The sequence below is a fragment of the Erithacus rubecula genome (genome assembly GCF_903797595.1).
Source record: "Erithacus rubecula genome assembly, chromosome: 13".
NCBI lineage: Eukaryota > Metazoa > Chordata > Aves > Passeriformes > Muscicapidae > Erithacus > Erithacus rubecula.
This window is the reverse complement of record NC_136665.1, coordinates 11,090,639-11,112,718: the sequence shown is the minus strand read 5'-3', so window position 1 is coordinate 11,112,718 and position 22,080 is coordinate 11,090,639. Positions and strand designations below refer to the sequence as shown.

At 41.8% G+C, this 22,080-nt stretch overlaps 2 long non-coding RNA genes across 2 annotated transcripts in view; both read right to left on the bottom strand.

Moving 5' to 3' along the window:
* The window catches only part of LOC306807504, a 34,019-nt gene extending 22,963 nt beyond the window's left edge, over nt 1-11,056 (bottom strand). The window contains exon 1 of the long non-coding RNA XR_013775732.1: nt 9,573-11,056. This is a non-coding gene — a long non-coding RNA (uncharacterized lncRNA). The remainder of the gene's footprint in view (nt 1-9,572) is intronic.
* Nucleotides 11,057-18,445: 7,389 nt separating this feature from the next.
* LOC306807508 lies at nt 18,446-21,183 on the bottom strand. The gene is made up of 3 exons (XR_013775736.1): nt 20,072-21,183; nt 19,248-19,321; nt 18,446-19,001 (listed from the first exon to the last, which is right to left on the bottom strand). It is a non-coding gene; the product is annotated as an uncharacterized lncRNA (long non-coding RNA).
* Between the last annotated feature and the right edge of the window lie 897 nt (nt 21,184-22,080).

The window sequence follows — 22,080 nt, the reverse complement described above, 5'->3', positions numbered from 1 at the left end:
AAAGGTTCATAGCTGAAAAACTAATTAGAACACAACCATTGTAGCTCATGATATTTGTCTAATCAGATCAGACTCCCATTTGATTTATCAAATGCACAGAGGCTCTTGTTTCAGGGGTGTATGGAAGCACACTTTGAAATGCATATTTCATATCTGGATGCAGCCCTCATGTACAGGTGCAGCATTTGTAAAACATCCCAGAAAATACAAGGGGCCCTTTTAAGAGAGAAACTCCCATCACTGAGAAAAATTCTTCTCTTTGGGATAACAAGACCATTCAGCTAATATTAATATTTTGGCCAGTCTTGCTGATCCAAAGAAACCAAAGGAAAATATTTTTTTTTAAAAGTGGATGTCAAATGGCAAAGGAGTGGAGTTCCACTGCATCTCCATCCTGGCTTTGAAGGACACATATAACTACAGTGTTTCATGTCATTGGAGGTCCACAGGTCTCTCCTACCACTGCCAACACAGACAAGACTCCAGCAGGTATCATCAATATATATGTTTTACACCTTAGGGGACCAGAAGACCTACCCTAAACATTCATAATCTAGGGAAGGGGGTGTTTCTTGGGATGGTTTTCAAAAGATGAAAGTGCTTTTGAAGAAAGACAAACTTTGCCTGCTAATCACATAACAGCTGCAGAGCAAGGGATGCAGAGAAAGTCTAAAGTGAACTCTGCTGGCCACTCTGACAGCCTTTCCAGGGAGCTGAATGAGGAGAGTTGGGCTGGCACATCTTGGTAAGGCTCCCAGTGTCAAGGACTGTACACAAAATGATGCTAAGGAACTCACTCTGCTCAATTTATCACAGGAAAGATAATCATGTTTGCTCATGTTACTCATTTATCAGTTCTGAATGTGTGCCCATAAACATATAAACTGTTGAGGGGAAAAAATAGTTGGTAAAATAATCCTACAAAGCAACAAGGAAATTCACTAAAAGTTTGTAATGAGTAATTTGTAATTCTGAGTGATAATGACTGTCAGAACATTCATAGGGGGTTTTGTGTGATCCTCTATCTGTCAAAGGAAAGGATCTAGACAAGGTCTTGGTTTGTGAAACTGTAAAATCTACATAGTCCTTGAAAGGAGATGAACACTTCAAAATAAAAAGAGTGCAAAGGGACTAATTCTCCACAGTTTATTTCTTCTTGCCCTTCATTAGAATATTATTCCCTAAACCAGCCTAGCAGGAAACATGGAAAATAAGTGCAAGCAGGTATTGCCATGAGAGCAACAAGCCTTACTCCACCAATTCTAAAAATAAGAAGCTTAACTCTATTACATGATGATAAAACAATTTCATCTGAGACACCAAATCTTCAGTCCCAAAGATAGAAACATTTTATCTGCATCTGTGAAATGGCAATGATTCTACAAACGTGGAGGCTCATGGAGTTACAATAGCTTTCTTCAAAGATGCTGAAAGGCACAGATGCCAAAACAAGATCAGGGAAGCTGAAACTGATAGTGCACAAGACTATATGAATCAACCAGACAGCCCAGTGATGCAGGGGTCAAACAGATGGGAGAAAAAAAAAGAAAAAAAAAAAAACCTGCAGGCCAAGGGTATTTGAACTGTATGTGAACACATTTCCATTCAGTGTGGCACTATCCATGTGGCACACACAAAACTGGGACCTGTGCTAGCCCTGAGGAATGCTGCAATATTGCCTTATGACAAGACATTGACTCATGACATGGACACTTCTCTAAATTAAGTGCTTTCTAGTGCCAGATAGTCTTTCAGATTTGCTTTTTTTAGTGCTTTCTAAATAGCTCACACTCCAGTGACCTGGAGTCATATGCTTATGCCTTTGATCATTCAGAGAGTATTTCACAAATTCTTTGGGAAAATACTCAGAGCAGCCTAGATAAATAACAGAGCTGTCTGTCACAAACTCCCTTCTTTACCTAGAACCACTTGAAGACAGGGGGAGATGTTTCCACAGTCAGCAGCAGAGCTGAGACTAAGGAGTAAAAGGTGCTCACCTGTAAGTTTGAACACTAGGGTTATTGCTAACAAGAAGAGTGACCAATATAAAAGGTCAGTAGAATGACACAAGAGACATTTACCACATGAGGGTGCAGAATTGAAAAGGAAGGCTGGGATTATATCTGATTATATTCCTGTTGTATCAAGAAATGCATCTCTGCAGAAGGAGTAACAGAGTGGTTTGACCATACAGACAGGGACAGGTACAGCCAGAGCTGAGCTCAAGAGGATGGCAGACATGGTTGGGTGGGCTCAGAGCAGTGGGGACTTCCCTCAGGTGTGGAAGGAGCTCACAGCAGTGGGATTTAAGTGAGCTGCACTGGTGTGGTTTTAGTCCTTGGGCTTGGCTAATTTTCATATTTATGAGTCACTGGCCTGGGAACATCAGTGGTTCTGTGGAAAGATGCACTGTTCCCAGCTGTCCCAAGTGCACATGGACAGAAGGAGGCACAGCAGTTTTAGAGGGATGGAGTGATTTTGGGGTCCTTGCAAGCCCTTTGTTTTTTGTGGCATGCACTGGAGCACTGAAGGCAGCTCTGAGATGTTTCCAGGGTCTGCAATGGGCCCTGCCTGCAGTGCACTTCAGCATGGCCCATTTACAGGGTCCCTGTGCAGTGAGCCATGAGCTGAAAGGAATACACTAAAGAGGTTGTTCTTGTCTCTCCTGCCCCCTTTCTACAGCCTCTGAGAGTAGCCAGGACAGCATGCAGGAGGATAAGTGCAAGCAGGAGGGAAGTGATTGAGAAGTCTGTTAAATACACTGGCTGGTAAAGCTGACCAGGAAGTCTGATGCATTAAATATTACAAGAATGGATCATCCTTGAAAAGAACAACTTCAATTATGATGCATAAGATCACCACAGACCTCAACAAACACTCCACAAGTCACCAGGAATTCACTGGTATGAATGAAAGCTGCTCCGCTGAATCCTGCATTCCACTGCACAGCAAATTGCCACAGGACTGAACCCCAAAGTGCTCCATGGGGGCCCATCATGTACCACCCAGGCCTGGCAGCCTCCTCCTCCAGGCAGCTCTGGGTGGCCTGACTCATTCCCTCAGGTGTGCCTGATGAAATGAGAGGAAGATTTAGGAGCCCAGAATGATGCCCCAAAACTGCACAGATGCTAAAAGGCACAAGCAAACAGCACAAGCAGCCTTTCTCCTTGCTGCCCAAATCTGAGAAAGGATGCAACAGAGGGTAGCGAGTTTTAACATGATCAGAAGCTGCTGTAAAAGTCCTTGTGGAAACATGAGATCCATAATATTTATCACAAATTTGCTAAGTAAGGTCAATACCCTGGCATTGACCGTGGCTCATATGCTTTAATAACATTATTATGCTTTGTCCTGTTAAGATTTTACAGCAGAAGAGATAACACATGGTCAATAGTCCATTATAAACTGGTACTTTTCTTCTTGTCCCCTTGCCCACAGCCTCCACCCCACTGCAGCAGGGAAGATTCTGCTTCAGCCAGAGAATTTGGTTCCAGTGTCAGCCTGTAACCACCATATGCCTGAAGGAAAAGAGACTAATCAGGCACTGTGGTCTTTATCCTGGCAGTCAAATAGCCTGCATGAATATCAACATTATCATCAATCATTCAATTGCTGAAAGTCATCCTAACATCAGAAGGAGCTGAATAGCAACCATTTCTCAGTCCTCATGCACATCCCCTCAGCAGCTGAGCTGTGGGAGTATATAGACCTATTTTTCAGATAGCACAATCATCATCAATAATCCACTCTCATTTAAGAGTCAATTCATTTGGTATTAGTCCTAAATAAAAATACCAGAAATTGATATGTAATCTCCAACTCAAATGAAGATTAAACTAAGGCCACCAAAACTCCTTTATTCCTTCAAACAGAAACAAAAGCCCCAGCCAGATTCTTATTTTGGTGTGACTCTAAACATACTGAATAAAATTTAAAAGACACCATTTCAGACTGGCTTTTCTCAGTGGCCCAAATGTAGCCATAAAAATCAGAATCTGTCCTTAATATCTCTGCACACTGGTACTGTGCAGAACTAGCTCCAGACTATTTATAGCTCACACTATATATACACACTGCAGCTTCCAAAGGAATATTTTATCTTTTGGGAGGACAATGCTTTCAGTAATGCAAGAAGCCAAAGTTTTGCTTTAAAAAAAAACCAAAAAAAAACCCCAACAAAACTTCTGCTCAAACCCTTAACCTGGAAGAGTGGCCCTGCACTGCCAATCAGATAATGGGCTTAATTCTTACATCACACTTTATTTGTAGCTCACTGTGTAGTTAATGTTTGCAGCTTATCTAACAGGAGAAATGTGAAACCAGAGTTTTAGAACAATAGAAACAAGGCTGTCACCAGCAGGCTGCCAATGAATCATGTCCCCAGATTCAGTTCAGTCAAGTTCTCCCAGAAGGTCATTTGTAAAAGAAATACATTCCTGCCTGAGCTGGCAAAATACTGAAAAGTGTTTCTCAGTTTTATCCTAATAAAACATTGAGCAGATCAATTACCAGAGCAACTTCACCTAGTAGGATTTTTAAGTTCTGTTGTCTGCAAGTATTTATAGTAAAGGTTACTGAGTGAGCAGGCTGCTTGTTTCTATGTCAGGGATTCTAGAGGTGGTTTTACCGTCAATCTAAATTCAAGGTATCAAAAAACCTTTTACAAACCTTAAGAAAAGTGATTTACTATTCTCTTTCACATTTTAAAAATCAGAAAAAAAAAATTTAAATGCAAAGTAACTTTCTTCCATACCATTCGTAAGAGAAACCCTGAAATAATGGAAAGCCAGTAAGGTCTGCAAGAATGATTTGCCAAGAGACAGAAAGTAGCATTGATACCTTCTTTCTTCTGTTCAGAGAGAGATGCAGAAAAAGCACAAGGAAGTACCAAAAAAAAAAAAAAAAAAAAAAAAAAAAAAGCCCAAGTCTGAGTCATAAAAGCTGGTTTTTGCTCATATGGAATTATTTAAAGTAACTTCAGCTTAAAAAGAAAAAAAACATCTTTTCTGCTGCGCTTGCAAAAGAGCTCCAGATTTTCTGCAAGGGGGAAAGCAGATGACGGGGGGAGCTGTTCATTTAAGAAAAATGTCATTGGCACAAACAGCTGGCACTTGGTGACGTGTTATTTATATGTGCAGTTGCTTGTGTTTTTTAACAGATAAGGAAGCATTATCTCATTTGTGATTCAGGTGAGGAACACGAGCAGCTCTGCAGCGCCGCTGGGCCACGTTTCTTATCATATCAGAAACATCTGTCATTTTGCAAATGAGTCCAATATAAAAGTGCATCAAATATGCAGTTTCAGGATGAGACAGCATTCTGCAAGGAAACCACAAAACAGCCTCCCCCTGCAAATGCTGGGATGGTCTGTCCCATATTCACCAGTTGGGATGGGGAGCAGGGACTGGGTAGGGGGAAGGTGGAGAAAAAGAAGAGGGCCTTGGGAGTGTCATGGGTTAGAAATTGATCCTTTCTCTAGGAGCCAGCCATGCTGAGACCCGGCTCCTGCTGGCAGAAACGATTATCACAGTCATGACAGAGCTGCCTGCATCCTGGCCTGGGGGGTCCACAAAACACGATGGGCTGGGCGGGGAGGATCATGGAGAGGCAGCCAGCATGGGGGATTGCCCCACAACAAAGATGGAAATGAATCCATTTTAAGGGCAGCTGAGGATGAGCTGGTAGAGCTTCCCCTTCCAGGGAAGGCAAGGTGTTCGTCTAGTCCAGCTGAGGGGAAAACCAGGGCATGCCCAAGCCCATGGTCATCCCTGCAGCAAATGCTACACATGGCACAAAGTTAGAACCCAACAAACTCATAGTATGGACCATGTTTTCCTCTGGTGGTGTTCTTCAGAGAGCTGGGCTGGGTCTAGTCCCCCTGTGAGCACAAGGGCATTTTTGTGCTCCTCTTTAGCAGGAACAGAGACAGCTCAAGGTGGCTTAAAATCCCTCATGCCTAGGAATGCCTCTGTAGCTCTGGAAGCAGATAGCTGGATTGAGATCCCCTCTGGTGTCCACACTGAGCAACTGCTCCCTGCTTTGCCTTTGGGGCTTTTATTAAAAAATACAGGGGAAAAAGGACTGGTGTCTTTAGCCCTTGCTGAGAAATCCCTTAAACTTCAGCTGATGCACAGGGAAAAACTATGGACAGACTCTGAATTGGGTTATTGTTCCTTTAGCCTCTGCACAGCCACATGCTGCCTTTTCTGTCCCATCAAAGACCTCTTTGGTGACCCTTTATGTCTGCTATACATCCAGTTGTGGATGAAATGTGAAACATCCTCTTTTTTTCCCCCAAGGAGTACTCAAGCCAGATATGCAGCTTAAGAAAAATAGGTGAAAATAGCTATTTTAACCTTGCTTCTAATCAGAAAATATATATTCTTAAATATGCATACATCAGCAGAAACAGCAGGTAGGGGCTCCCACTCTAAAACAAACAGAAACATGCACTTTGAGCCCTCATATGAAATTGCAGTAAAAGCCCAACCCAATAATTATTTTCCTTGATTTTCAGCCAGACGAGGCACAAGACAAATAAGTCACCTAGGACAAATAAAAGGAGGTTCATTCATCGCATTCAGGGCTGGAATCTTTAATGGTCATCAAATGAACTAAGATAACTAAGTAACCATTGTAAATATTAATCTTTAAAGGAAAACAATACTCCCAACAACAGGAAGCCTGATAAGACATTGGATGTGGCCATCAGTGTTATGGAGTCTCTCTAATTTCCTTAGTTTTTTCTTAGGCCTGTAGAGGGATCAGGAAGGGGACCATATGGTATCTCTCAAAGGAAGTAAATTAACATTATTAATAGCTAATGTGGGAGAGGTGAAACAGTGATTGTTCGTTCTGGTTGTTATTGTGCTTTTGTTGGGGGGGAAGCCTGCCTGCTAGCAAGCTTAAGCACTCAAGCCAAATTCAAAATCTTGTATTTATAAACAGAGATCTGATAACAGTTGCCTAAGCATCCATGATGCTTTGCCAGCGCACGCACATCGAGCTGATCTGAAGCTGTGCTGGGGTTTGAGCAGCAGTCAGCTCACACTGAGAGCTCAGGCTCTGCTCCCTGATCCCTGGCAATGCCTCTCAAGGAGCCTCACATTCCCCTTCCTGCTGGTTTAGTTTGAGGAGATGGACAAGGATGGGTAGATCTGCTCTCCTGAGGGACACAACCTGTCCTCTGGCATCCACGGAGGGGGTGAATCAAGGGGCTACACAGGAGGTGGCTTCTCACAGCCACTGTGACCTTGTAGGATGCCTGTTTTTGAGCCCACAGTGTTCACACAGAGGGTCTCCAAGGCTTGCTCAGCAGGAAGTGGCTGAACTATGCCGTGGAAAACAGAGATAGCAAAGTGCTGTATTAGGATTGACTGAATTGGTGACTTGGACAAATACATCAGAGTCCTGGGATCCCTTTCACTTGCTCTGCACTACTAGAAGAATTCACCTTTCTTAGGCCTCTGCTTTTATCTTGCAAATACTTAGAGGGTGGCATTTATTCTCTGTAAATAATATTGCCACTTAAGTTGTATGTTGTGGTTACTTGAAAAGGTGAGACCTTGATCTCAAACTCATCTGTTGGTCCCAGATGAAAGCATAAAATGCATTTCTCATTTTTTCCAGAGTTCCTATACTTTCTGTTTTCTTCCCAATAATGAAAACCTCAGCTGGCCTTGCAGAAGTGGACTTTATGATACCTTGCATGTTGAGACAATCTGCAAAATACATTCAACAGGTACAACTGAGAGGAATTGATTACAATTACCATTGCCCATTGAGCTAGGTAGATTTTAGCAGACTTTGGTGAAATTGTTCAATAAATTCCTCAGAAAGAAAACAGTGGAATTTGATACAATTAACTCACTGGACCTTAATAAAAATTGAGTAGCCTAGTAAGATTACCTCATGCTTCAGGGCACATGGTGATTACTTCACAGAGATAAAGGAATTCCCTCTGCCCTTGAAAGCTTATACTTCAACTGCAGGCTGTCAGCTGGATTTTGAAGAGGACAACTTGGATGTTTTAAGATTGTACAGACTTCAGCTGAACTTAGGTGGAACTGTTCTGTAAGGAAACCTCTTCCCTACCAGACAACTCTACTTGCAGAGAGAAGTTGGTAAATTCTGATTAAGTTTGTGTCTTACATCTGGTCTAAAATACCTCTTCCTGGGTGATGATGGGATATTTTATTTCTTTAGAAACTCATCACATTGACCAATAAGTTCATGAAAGGCTGAAGAGATGTGCATTGTTTCCTGGCTCTGTGGAGTCATATGACATGGATAAATTGTTCTCTGTGTTGAAGCCTGGGTGGTTTATAATGTTGTGAAGTTTTCCACACTGCAAATTTTAGGGCCCTTTCGTATTTCAAGTTACATAAACTTATAATAAAACTGTGTTCCTTGGCTCTGCAGAATGGGACTTTCTGCTCCATCAGGACAGGGTCAATTTCCAGACACGAAAGGGAGTTTAGGAGAGGACATTTGCATAATATTCACATAAATATGAGAACACATGTTTTGTCAGGACATTTCTACAATAAGGAAAAACACTAACTCAAAAGAAACTAAATGTGTCAAGCTAAACTCTCTAGTGATTGAAATACCTTTTAAGAAAACAAATTTGCCTATTTTCATAATCTTAATTATCAATATCAATATGATGATATCACCCTGATGATTACTCATTAGACTGTGGTCACACATTTGCTTCCTGTTGCCTGTTCCCCACCTCCCATCCATGCTGGACACCAAGGGTGGTTGGTGATGGTGGCAGAAGAAAACAATTCTACTCTAAACCCACCACAGCCTCAGAAAGCAAAGCAAGTTACAGTGCACTTCCAGGGAATTGTAACACCAAGTGCAAAGGTTTGCAGATCTCAGGAGCCCCTGTCTTACCCCAATATCAGTGGGGTCTTGGGGCTCATGTGTCTGTGGCAGCTGGAGACCATGAGCTGCACTGGGCCATGCAAAGGTCACAGGCACACAGTTAACCCCTCCACAAAGCTACTGCTCACTTGCAACCCGTTCTCTGTCCTTATCATGGAACTAATCACTCTTTGTGAGAGCTTCAGGAAGGAGGATATTGTCTGGGGTGGCTGCGACTGCTCAGTTGCAGCTTGGACTCTCCACCCAGGCAAGGGATGATTGGAGAAATCTGGCACTGCCTCCCTCCCCACCCGTGGCACCTGGATCTTGGCTGAGGGCACAGAACCCTTCCCTCTTCCCCATGGCACAGGAGCAAAGGGCAGGCTTCTGCCCTGCTCCTGACCTGGCAGCAGCACCTGCAGCCAGACCTAGTGACGGTAGCAGGTTATTTGTGGTAAAGCTCAGCAAGTTGCTTACTAATCTCTGGAAAGAAGGGGAAGCAGAGGAAGGATTTTAACCCCGTGGTGCCTGTCAGTCAGCTGGCACAGGCACACAGTGCCTCCCAGGGCCACCCCAGGGAAGTGTGCCTCCAGGGCACTCTGCTTCCAAAGCCAGGGCATGTGTCTGACTGCCACAGGACGATTTATAGGGCAAATATTGAGGATAAGGAAGGATAATCTCTGCTTTAGGTGCCTTACCAAGAAGGTCAGGTACCCTCTTTCCTTGTCAGATGTGATGAAGTCAGGCAGCTCTCACGAAGAAAAGGTATTTGTTTCTCAGAACAAGTAACAATAAAAACCCATATCTAGATCCTAAAGGTTTCCTAGATTTAATCTTCTGAAAATTTAGACAAGATCATTAGAATGAATTCTGTCTCTAAAGAGCCATAACAATGAATTACTTTACCAGCATCAATCTCCTTCTGGTACATGCTTTCCTTACTGTTCTCATGCTAGCAAATACAGAGAGGTGCTATAATACTGATATCCTGAGCTCAGACACTAACATCCTTTCAAACTTGGCAACTCAGGATAGATTAGATAGTCACATGAAAGCAAAGGAGGAATCTTCCCCAGCAACTTCTGCTATTTTTTCTGTGTTTAATCTGATGATTTCATAATATCTGGTCATAAGATGTTGTTTTGGATATTCAGTCATTATCATGACAGGTTTCTTCCTAAATAGCCATTGGGTAACAGATATTTGCATTGCTGGTGAAGTGGCAAAGTTGGGACTAACCAATTCCTGCTCTTGAAAGATCCCACTATTCCCTAGGATTTGAGAGGGCATGTGTTGCAGGATCCCTTCTGCTTATAGCTGTGACAACTGAAACCAGAGGAGCTCTGAGAAAAAGGCATGTTCCAGCCTCTGTTTCACAATCCTTGGGTACATAAAAGCCCAGTTACCAAGAAATCAGAGCAACAAGCAGTTCCCCACCCCTGTGAAGGAGGAATATTCCTTGGAAATATGTGTCTTATGCCACAATGGGCAGAATGCTGAAGGTGAAGGACCAGCAGCCAGGGGAGGCCAAGGGGCTTGTGGTCAAGCTGAGACTGTGCTCATGCAAGAGAAAAGTTCAGAGATTTCTTTGGATTCAAAACATTAGAGAAACATGTGGCAACCCAGCCACTGAGAGATTACTGCTACACTGAGCCATCTGTAGCACTCCTGACCCAGCAATCCCCTTTGTCATGCCTTCGTGTGTCCAGATCTTGGTTTGCATCCAGGCACATTGCTGCACCCCTTGAGCAGCTTCAGCAACGTTTTTAACATATCAGCACGTAACTTTATTTTAATTAGAGATGGGATTGAGAGCAGAATTTGATGCTTGAGGCTGCATACGGCAACTGAGGTTTTACAAATTACCATGCCCATATAGTTATGAAAATAAGAACTGAAAGAAGCCTTGCTGTCCAGGTAACTGCAGTTCTACATATTTCATTCACCATGTTAAACAAATGCATGCTATTTTACTTTATGTCTGTTTTGCTCAGTGCTTTCATGATCTTTTGGAACTTCAAAGACAAATAGGAGTCTCCTGAAATGACCTGTCCACACTAGTCCAAGAACAGGCAAGGGGAAAACCCTTGAAGTGTTATGCCAGTCAAATTGTCCATGGCTGCAAGAAACCTCTCCCTAAAGCAGGTTCACCCTCTCCACATGTCACTTCACATGTAAGGTGGACTCATATATATATATCTATATATATATATATATATAGATATAGATATAGATATAGATATAGATATAGATATAGATATATAGATATATATACACAAACACACACACAAGCCAGGCAAACCAGGCAGGATTCCTCAGCTCTAGCTCAGTTCACCATCAACACCTGTGAAAAGGCACTGGGTGAACTCACAGAGATGCTCCCAGCAATTAACATCATCTCACAAATGAAGCCCAAGGAACAAGCTGACTTGCTGCACATTAGTCTCCATGTTTGGGGTCTTTGTTTTGGAAGAGCTGCCTGGAACTGGAGATGGTCCATAATTCCAGCCAAGGGTTCCAGTCAGAGCCTCACCATCATCCCATTAAAGCCTCATCTCATCACAATTCATCTCATTTTTTTGCTGGCTCCCAACAGAGTGCAATGACAGGGCAAGGGGCTAGCATTATTTTAAACTCTAGGATTCTGTTCTGAAGCTTGTCAAATTTGCAATCCAGATTTTTAATTCAACTTGATAAGCACTGAGTCTTCATACCAACTGTGCCTAATGGAATAGATGCTTGTGTTCAAGACTGGCTGCCGTGCCAGACTCACTTCCACTCTGTATCTCCAATGTACCAACTACATGATCACAACTTAAACCTGCAAGCAAAAAGGAAGAGAAAGAGAAGCTCCATCACCCTGTCCCACTCTCCAATTCAGGAGTCCAATTCAGCTCTGTCTATGAGGAATTTTGTACTCAGGCAATAAAAGCACTTGTAGCTGATACTATTGTTTGGACAATAACAGACATATATCTCCCCAGTACATATGCAGACCTTCCAACTCCTAGACCTTAGAAGAGATACTTACAAAAAAATAGATATCATCATTTTACTTTAGAGAATGGAAAACACAGGCTTGAGAAAAGTATCAGATAAATCATCCAGAATCCCACAAAACTAGAGCCAGAATCACACCTACAGCGCTCCATTTTCTAATGTCCAATTGTCTGCATATTTTTTAGTCAGGTTCTGCTGAAAGCTTATGTTGTGACAAGAATCTAAACACTTTTTATCACTTTTGACTTACAAACTATGATATCACATTTGTCAGATGTGAAACTAGAAGTAATGCATGCAAATTTGAAGTTTTCTCAAAGCAGAATGGAAACATTTTATCTGAAATGGTAAGGATGGGTGGGCTTACTGTAGGAAAGTATTTCTTAATCAAGATAAAGACACATTCAACTTGACAATGAATCTTTTGACTGTTGATCCTCACCCCATACCCAGGATAAACATTTATTTTTATTGTGCCTCTTCCTTACAGGCACCAGAGATTACTAATAGCTGAATTGCAGTCACAAAGCACACTTGTGCAGATAAGTCCATAGCTAAGCTGCTGACTACATTTTCTGAAGTCCCTAGAAAACACCAACCTATAATTAAAATACCAGCCAAGAAGAATAGTTCAATCTGTCCTACACTCCTGTAGTTGCATTAATGGCACCTTCCCAGAATGACAGGGACAGTGCAGGATGTACAGAAATGGGTTGGGTGCAATACATCTGTAGGGCAGAAGTGTGTTTTTACCACAGGTGTTCTTACCACAGAGCCTTCAGCACAAAGCTGCATCAGGCTTGGTGCTCTTTGAAGACTCTCTCAGCACCATCATGTTTGAAATTTTGGGTTGGAGCCGTGCTTATTCATCCATAATGACAAAGTCGGACTGATCTCTGTTATTCTATCCTGAGCCCAGCTTAACTTCATTAACTATCAGAACAAGGTCATGCTCTGTTAAGTTTGTACTTTCACATCCCATAGTAACTTTGAATCATCCTCACTGTCAATGCACTGACATTTATGGTCTTCCACTATCATCCCTTTGTTTATGTTCAAAGTTCATTCACTGCCTTCTGCCATTAGGACTCTGTAACACATTCTCTGCCCTAATACCTCTTGTTACCTTTTACTTACTTGACCCATCAAAAGTTTCTATCTGTCACCAAAAAGGTAGTTTCCATGGAAACTCTGAAGAACAGGCAAAGTTAATGAGGCATAAAATGAAGACAGTGTCCTCAAGCTCACCCATTTTGAAAATCTAGGTCAGCAATGTTTGCTTAAAACATTCCGCTCTTCTAAAACCATGTTCACTTGACTGTTAAGGATGTAATAAAAAGAGAAGCTCTAGTATATCCCAAACTTAGCATGTTTAATATAATACTGGATGTTCATGTGAATAAACTATTTTTACAATTTCTCCCAGCCTGTTTTCCCTTTCAGTTTCCTTGGATAACCCACAGGCATTTAGTTTTTATCATCCAGTTACTTATCTTCACCAAACATTTACTCTGACCATCATAATCTGACTTTCAGGTGGTGTTCAAGAAACCTGCTATGATCTCACTGAGGGCAGGAGGTATTTGCTCTGTCATCCCTTTTAATCTCATTTAGAGGATCTACAGGAATGAAAGAACAGTCTACATGAAAGTCCAATTCAGTCTTAGCCTGCACAACACACACAGGCAGAGGCCCAGTAATGAAACCAAGGCTGAAATTTGGAACTTGAATTTCCTTCCCTTGTCTGATCTCAGCCACCAACTCCAAGTACCAAATCGTGATCTGTTGAAATGTAATGGACCTTGTTCCAGTAAATGATTTATTGCATTCAAGGGGTTTCCTTAGTGAGAATCACAGCTTCTCTCAGGAGAAGAAACAGCCATACCATGTGCTAGTGCTAAAATATGCTGTCAAGTACATAAGGTTATGGAAGGCCTCAAAAAAAGCTGCTGTGAGGGAAATAATGCAGATGATTTGCTCATCATTTCCTCAACTAATTGAAAGATGTAATCAGCTGCAGTCAAATACCTTTTGAGATGCAACTATATAGCCAATGATACCCAAGTTTTGGGCATTTCTCAGTCTGATCTCCACTATTTCTCTCTAATTTATACTGACTGAGGGCCTTCAGTGCTTTGGGTAGCTGAGTGATGACCTGCTCCCATTAGAAGTAAGGCCTGTGGAACACAGAGTTTTTTTTCTTGTTTTTTCTGTTCACAGTGGATGGTAATGGGATTTCAGCTGTTGATGACAAGCACGAAACAAAGGTTAAAAAAATACCTATAACCTCATGACTTCCTGTGAAAATAAGGTGCACATGATGACAGCTTACAAAAAAATCTGCTGTCCTAGTTAAAACCTAATGCAATCCACCCTACGTTCCTTGTGTTATCAAATATCAAATCTGAAATAAATCAGGCCTTTTTCTGGCCAATTCCCTTTTCTCTGCCTAAACCCCTATGTAATGTGTTGATTTAGAAATTATGTACAGCCAGGACAGTTTGAACAACATCTGAAGCAGAACAGCAGTCCCCAAAAACACTTCAGTGTAATCCAATTACACTAATTAAAATAATTATTTCCACTTAGTTTGCTGCTGAACTGCTTGCTTGGCACAACTAGAGTCAGTGCATACAAAGGTCAGGTGCAGCTTCTCCAAACTCTAGGGAGGACATAAAAAAGTAATGTAGCAGGATGCAAGTCTCTAGATGTTGTTTGTGGTTTGGTTTTGTTCAAGTGTCAGTTAACAACAGGCAGGTGGAGAGCCTCCAACTTGTTCCTTCTTGTCTACACACATCATGCTTTAAGCTATTACTCCACTCCTCTGTTGTGCTGAAAACTGAACTTCCAGCCTGGGAAGTTTTCTCCAATGGTAAGTTTTGAAAGAAGATGTGCTAAAAACATAAAATGTTTCTGCAAGTGGGAATTTTGTGGCACTGGTTCTAGAATAAGAATCACAAGGTAGACATATTGCCCTCCAAATTTGCAATTGAAATGTCTGTTACTTGTGCCTACATCTTTTGCAGAATTTCTGGAGGAAAAATCAGTCCATTTTAGAAAGAAACAAATAGAGACATAACTGTCAAACTTATTTTCTATTTTTTTTTCAGTGAGCCTAAAGGAAAGTTTCCTTCAACTCACTCTATGTTGTCAGTATAGCTTTGTCTCCAGCACTTTACAATTTTCCAGCATGCCTGTCTGCTGCCAAATCCTTCCCTTGACACAACCACAGAATAAAAAATCCTTTGCTTCCCCCATTTGAACATCCAATAGGCCACAGTGGCTTTCTTAACTACTGCCTTCTAGAAGCACAGAAAGCAGTCCTCAGTCATGCCCACTGAACAAGGGAGCCTGATTGCATCTTTTCTGCTATACCTTGAATAATGCCTCTAACTGCTCCCTCAGCCAGCCCCTGGGTCTTCCAAGGTGCCACCATTCCTCTCCCCCACCCAAGACAGCAAGCCATTCTTCCCCTCTGCTGACCCAGGACCATGGGATTGCTGCCTCACCATCTGCATTTGGCCAGAACAGATGCAAAGAACCCACAGAGATTTGAAGCTCCCAAACCAAGAGTAATTTTGGTATACAAAACTTTGGTGTATAGATGCTGCTGTGAAGGAGCCTGGTGGCTGCAAAAACTGGAACACTGGTGTTTTTCTCATATGACTTCATGTTTTCACTCACTATCTGATCTGTATCAAAAAGACAAGACCACAATGTGCATACTGTCAGTATTTCCCTGTGCCTTGGACTTGTACATTCTATGGACATCTGAGCCTTTCTGCTGCAGCTGAGGTAACACATCAGGAGGTGTGAGGTTATCTGTCAGTGTGTCTTCACTCACAACATACATGCACAAACTTCCAGGTGAAAAATGGGTGAGTTTGGATTAACCTTTGTTTTAATACTGGGGTGAAGTCAAAGAAGTTGCAAGCAAAACAAAGTAATACAGTCATCAGTCAGCTTTCAGATTATGACAATGATGGGAAGGAAAAATTAGTCTATTCTGTGGATCAATAGATCTATTGATCTATCTGGGGAGAACACAAATAATGGAACATATGCAAGCACATATGGATAGATAGAAGGGACAAAGCAATCCATCTCCAAATGGCACCTGATGATTTGTTGAACATATAAAATATGCCCTTGCAATCTATTGATTGTCATGGAATTGGATCAAAGCACTGATCTCCTAGCATTGGCACTGCTCTAGCCAGAGCCTAAAAGACCAAAATATATGACAAATTCCAGCTAAGAATCTTTTAGGTTCCATTGCTTCTGTCATTCTCACTCAGGGGGTTTTTGGTGCATTCATTTGTGCTTCTCCAGAACCTCTGAGTTATCTTTAATCAAGACTTGTGTGTTGATGACAAACTGCATTCTGTCATTCAGATGTCCTACTTCCATCCCAGGAATGCAGCTAGATTAGAATTTGCCTTATCCCAGGAAGATTGTGAGATGCTAATCCATTCTCATGTTACATCTTGGCTGAGCTCCTCACACTCTTTGCTGACAGCTTTAACAAGCAGGGCCATGAATTTATTGCAGTTTAATTCAAATTTATCTGCAAAAGATGCCACCTGAGACTAAACATTCATGTATCATTTTGCCTGACTTTAGAACCCATCAACTCTCTCCCCAGGAAAGTGGTGTATTGATATTAACAATTCCTCTGTTCATGCTTATTGCCATTCACTGATCCTCTGCAATGGCAAACATTGCTCCAGGCTCATCTTTTTCCTTTGCCCCTGGTGGACAGATTTAGTGATCTGAGTGAGGGCAGAGAGCATACTAATTAAATTCAGATATTGCATCTAAATCAGGAGGTGCTGCAAATGCCAGGGAAGGCAGGGAAAATGCAGTTCAAAAGGAATTCATAAACGGAAAAATCTGTCAGAATGCAAACAGAAATGGGTAAAGAGAAATAACATGAAAAACACTTTCACAACAGAATCACTGCAAAATTTTGATGTTAAATGGATTGTAGAAAGTAAATCAGATCAAAGCTTGAAGTAAAATATGGATTTAGGAAAACAACTTATGATTAGGGAAGTTTCCTCCATCAGAGGCAGAACACATTTCTATATTCAATTCACTCCCAGGTTGCTACAGGCTACAGCTGCATCCATAAAAGCCAGAGTGTAAGAGGGAAACCAAAGGTGAATAAATATGAATGGCACAGTCAAATGGATGGAGAAGAATAAAAAGATTGGCAAGAACCTGCTAGGAAAACTACCATGGAAGGGAGGAATTTGCAAAAGCTTTGGGGGGCTCAGCTAGGAAAAAGAATGAGTCAAACTGAAATAAAGGAGAATCCAGGGTGACTGTGCAGAAATGGTGAAGTTGAGAGATCTGCTCACCTAAAATAAGTTCTCCAGGGAAGTGTGATGGCTGATGTAAATCAGGAATGGGGTAAAGGGCAATAGAAATAAAACATTTTTGTATTCTTTTGTCCATAAAATAGCTAAATTTTTAAGCACCAAAGGATAAATCCTCAGCTGGACTAGACCACTGCAGCTGCACCAAAGTCTGTCAGTTTACACCAGCCAAGATCTGGCATACCTATCATAATTCACATGCTGGGTTATGAACTGTAATTAACCCTGCCTCCACCCTGCAGAGTTCCCTTGCCCTTTACGTTTGTTAGTCAATACATGCTTTAGGAAAACAGGGCTGAAAGGACCTTTTGGATTGTCTGATCCTGTTACACTGAGCCATAACCACTGCAGCTGACAAACTGTAAAATGACTGTGGTTGCTTGCTCCCACTGCTCTTTGACAAAAAAAGCCCCCAGTATAACTTGTCAGAGTATCTAACTTAACTAAAATAACAAAATCTATTGAAAAACCCTCTCTCTTTCTTTATTAACAATGTTCTTCTCTTAACTCTGATGTTTAACTCTTCATAATGAAAGAGGGGTAAATGCCCCTTTTAATTACAGCTGATAAATTTGAGGAATGGTGACTTTTGCTGAAGAACTAAAGATGTTACTGTATGGCTTCTTTGGGATCATTTGCATAGGTGATGCTTTGAAATGGACCACACTCACCTGGCCCCAGAAGGGCCATAATTGCCAGGACCAGTCATATTAATATTTTGTTTACTTTTTTTGGAAAGTCAACAGCATTGAGTGGCTGGAGACAGCAGACTGAAACAAACCCTGGTCCAACAAAGTCAGCATCAGTTCTGCCACTGGTGATGATTCTCTTGCATCTGCACACCTCAGACACTTGTGACATCTGCCATTGCTCCTCTGCACCAAAATTCCTCCCCCATTCTGAGTTCACATCAGCAAAAATCTCTCTCCCCATTCCAGCCTTCCCATATACTTTCAGAAGGCAAAATTAAATGACCTTTCACCAGGCTAGAGTACCATCCTCCACATTCAGTGGTGCCTAACTTGCCCTAGGTCATCACCAATAGGTTTTTAACGAGGTTAATGATTTTGGGAAGCTCTGAAAAGCATTAGCACAGAGAGCAATGTAAAACTGAGGTCATGCCAAGGGGAGGTGGAAGCCTCATGAGACTGGCCTGACCACAGTTGTCCCAGAAAAAGGGCATTAAATCAGGCCCTGGCTTATAAAAGGTAGTAGAAATTTAATTAAAAGAAATGTATTTTACATACAAAGAATTGCACAGACCAGCAAGAACCTTTACAATACCAGGCCAGAAGTTGACTGGGGAGCAAATTCACTCTTCAATGCTGAACTCACAGTGGATGAGGAAATAAAAAAGCCTATTGAAATCTATTTTCCCTGGCAGGTATCTTCAATGAGATTATCAAAATAAAGGTACTAGAAAGCAAACAGATTTACAGGCAGTGGTAATAACAGATAATTTGATACGTGTGGAAAAGCAACCAAGCTTTCAAACAAATCCTTCAGCTCCAAGGTAGAAGTCTCTAACTTAACACTAAGCAGAGGCTATGGAGGCCTGAGCTTATAATTATGCTTAGAAGTCCACATTTTTGTAAGTTCTGTTTTCTTTTGTAGGGCAACTTTCTGCTCAAGTCCTATGCAGAATCACACACTTTCTTCTGCACAGACTTCCCCTTTCCCCTGCCTTCTGAAAGAGCAAATCATTGTGAAGAATAGAGTTCAAGCTTTGTTGTTCCTGTCCAAGAGCTGCAGACAGAGGAAGGCAAACAGAAGAAGGTTTCTGTGTTACAAGATGTAGATTAGAGAGGAAACCCATCATCCTTTATCAGGTCACACAAGCTGAAGAGGAAGGAACTGGCTCTCAATGCCTCACATGCTGCATATCCATGAATACCTTGCAAATATTAACTAATCCTCATTAAACCCCTGAGACAAGTTAATATAAACCATTTATATGTAGGCAAACAAACAGAAAAAATGTCCAGAACCCACCTGGGGGCTTTGTCAGCAGCTCGGGAACTGGAGTAGGTCAGTCAAACATCTTCCAACTTTCTCCAGTCCATTGGCTTCAGTGTCATCAGAAAATAAAACCAGCATCATGTTAAAGGTCCAAGCACGGCCCAGCCCTCTCAGACAAGCTGGGACATAACATTTCATGGAAATCTGTGCTGGGATTATGGGATGACAGCAATTTTAAAGGGTTGGGAGAAGAAACTAAGAGAAAGGCTGGCCATTTCAGCTCAGCTTTGGAAATTTTGGGCTTGTTCCAGGTGTGACTCAGGAAAATCTGCATACATGGCATTTACATCCACACAGACATCAAAGAAATTCTTCATTTAGAGAATTCTCAGCACTAAGACTGACAAGCTAAAAGGCGTTTTCCCAAGAAAGGCATACTCTCCTTGTGTGCCTAATCCAGGAATTTAATGCAGTGCTTCAATAACTAAATTTACACCCTTATGTTCTGTCTCCTCGCTTTATTTAATTTCCCTGATTACTAAGGAATTAATTCCATTCCTTATTTGAGCTGGTGAGCACAGAGAAATGGCTTTTTTCTTTCTTTTTGATAGAAGAAGTTTTCATTGGCAACAAGAACCTGGCCTGTTTTATCCAACTTTCCTGCCTGAATTATGAGACAGAGAAAACAGCAAGAGAAGATGTTTGGCCTCTAATCCTACAAAACCCAGTGGCTTGGAGTGAAGTGGGGCAGCTGTGACACAGTTTAGTGAGGTAGAACTGAGTCCTCATCCATCAAGATGAAATAAATTTGGCCTACACTTGACAGCTGAAAATTCAACTACTTTGAAAGAAGTTACCTTAGCAAGAGAAATGATTGCTCAAAGGAGGAGAGGCACATGCAGCAATTTGACATGGGGATGGAATGCAGGATTCCCATGGTCTGTTCCCAGCCTTGCCACTGGCCTTCTGTGAAACAAGGAGACAATCACTCAACAGCTTTTCCTTCAGTTTATTCTTCTTTATAGGATGTTATAGGACTTAAATGCAGGACTCCACAGAGGATGTGTTCCTATAATTCATTATGTGGACTGCAATGCACCAGCTTGTGCTTTGACATCATGGGCTGAATAGTGCCTGAATTGCTCCATGCCTTGGCTTTCCACTGACATAAAGAGAATATTCACGTGCTTTGAGATCTTGGACGGAAAAGAAATGCAAACACAAAAGTGCTACTCTTCTATTGAGAGGAAGAGACAGTTAAATTCTGCCCTTTTGCTTCCCTACTCTATTGGGATTGGCATGAAAACATAAAGATGACAGGCTGGGCCCCATTCTATTAAGATTTAAATTTAGCAAGGAACTGGAAAATTACTGGGAGCCTTATGTCTAACCTCTGCCTCAGAAGCAAATATGCATAATTCTTGTTCCATAGCTAAATTTGAGTGAATTACCAAATGTTGGACCAATAAAAGAACTGTCCAACACAAACCTTATCTGCCTGAGATGCACATATCTGCTTACAATATCCTTTGTTAGTTAAACAAAACAGAACCATTGTTGCTAAGAAGTTAATATTGTTTAAGATTCACTGGCTTACACACAGAACACTTTCCTGAGCTCCCCCAAACACATTCCTGTTCTGTTCTCTTCATTTCTTCCCCCCTCTTTTCCCTTTTGCACTGACTTGGCTAAGGCTGATGTTTTCTTTAGGTGAACTTGCTCATAAGGTGATACAAACTTTGAGGCAGTCAAACATTTCAGCTGATACAGTGAAGGGTAAAAAGCTGTTCAGATCAGAGCAAACAATTCATCTGAAGAGCAAAATATAACTGAAGTAATTCCCCAAGCATTGAACAGGAGCCTTACTCTACCTCCTACTGCTCACTCTTTTCTTGCTTGCAGCCTTTTAAACCTGTGCTGCCAGTGTCCAAAATTCCTTCATCCAAAGACTGAGTTATGGCACAATAAATCCAACCACAGTGTTCCAATGCCTCTGTGAATGAATAAACACCCTTCAATGCTTTCTGTGATGTATTTTTTAATTTGATAGTCTTTTTTAGTGCTGGGACAGCACATGCCACAAACATCCACATAGAAATGAAAATAAAAAGAAACAGTTCATTACCAGAGGCATATCAGTGAAGATACCAGATGTAAAACACATACCCATCAGAAGGACATTATTCCATGGCAGCTGCTAACATCCCTCTGATGACAGCAAAGCCACACTCAGTATTGATCTGCTAAAACCATCCCTTTCTCTCCCCACATTTTCCATTGTAAGGGCAACCATTAAAGGCAGATTCTGTCAGGGTAATTTCACCTGCCTTGTAGGTGTCTGCCAACAGAGCTGTGCCCAGCTGAGAGGTTACCACACCACAGCTCTGAGGGATGCTCTGTGCTGAGCTGCCTGGCTTGGGAGCTCTGAGCCCTCCAGGGTCCTTGGGCACAGCCATCTGCAGAAAGCTGTGCAGGGTAAATGAGGGCACAGCAAACTCCCTGCCACTGTGAGCAGACATCCTGAGCACCTCCCCACGAGGCTCAGCCTGCAGCGTGGGCAGGCTCAGATAGGCTGGGGGGAAGTAGGCGAGACATAAAACCCAAGAAGAGATGTTCTGCTCTCCCAGAAAAAGCACTGATAAGAGCCACTTTTTACAGCATGTGCTTTCCCATCAGAGGTTAACAGCTCACATACTTGGCTTTCACTGGCTTTCACCAATTTCTCTAGACTAAGGAGGGACGAAAAACATTTTTGAGCATTTGAAAAATGAAGCCTTTCATTTTACACACAAAACAGGCAGGGAGTTGGAGGCAGCAATGGAAACTGCATGATCCAGAGATCAGTTTGAGGGTCTGTGTCAGACCT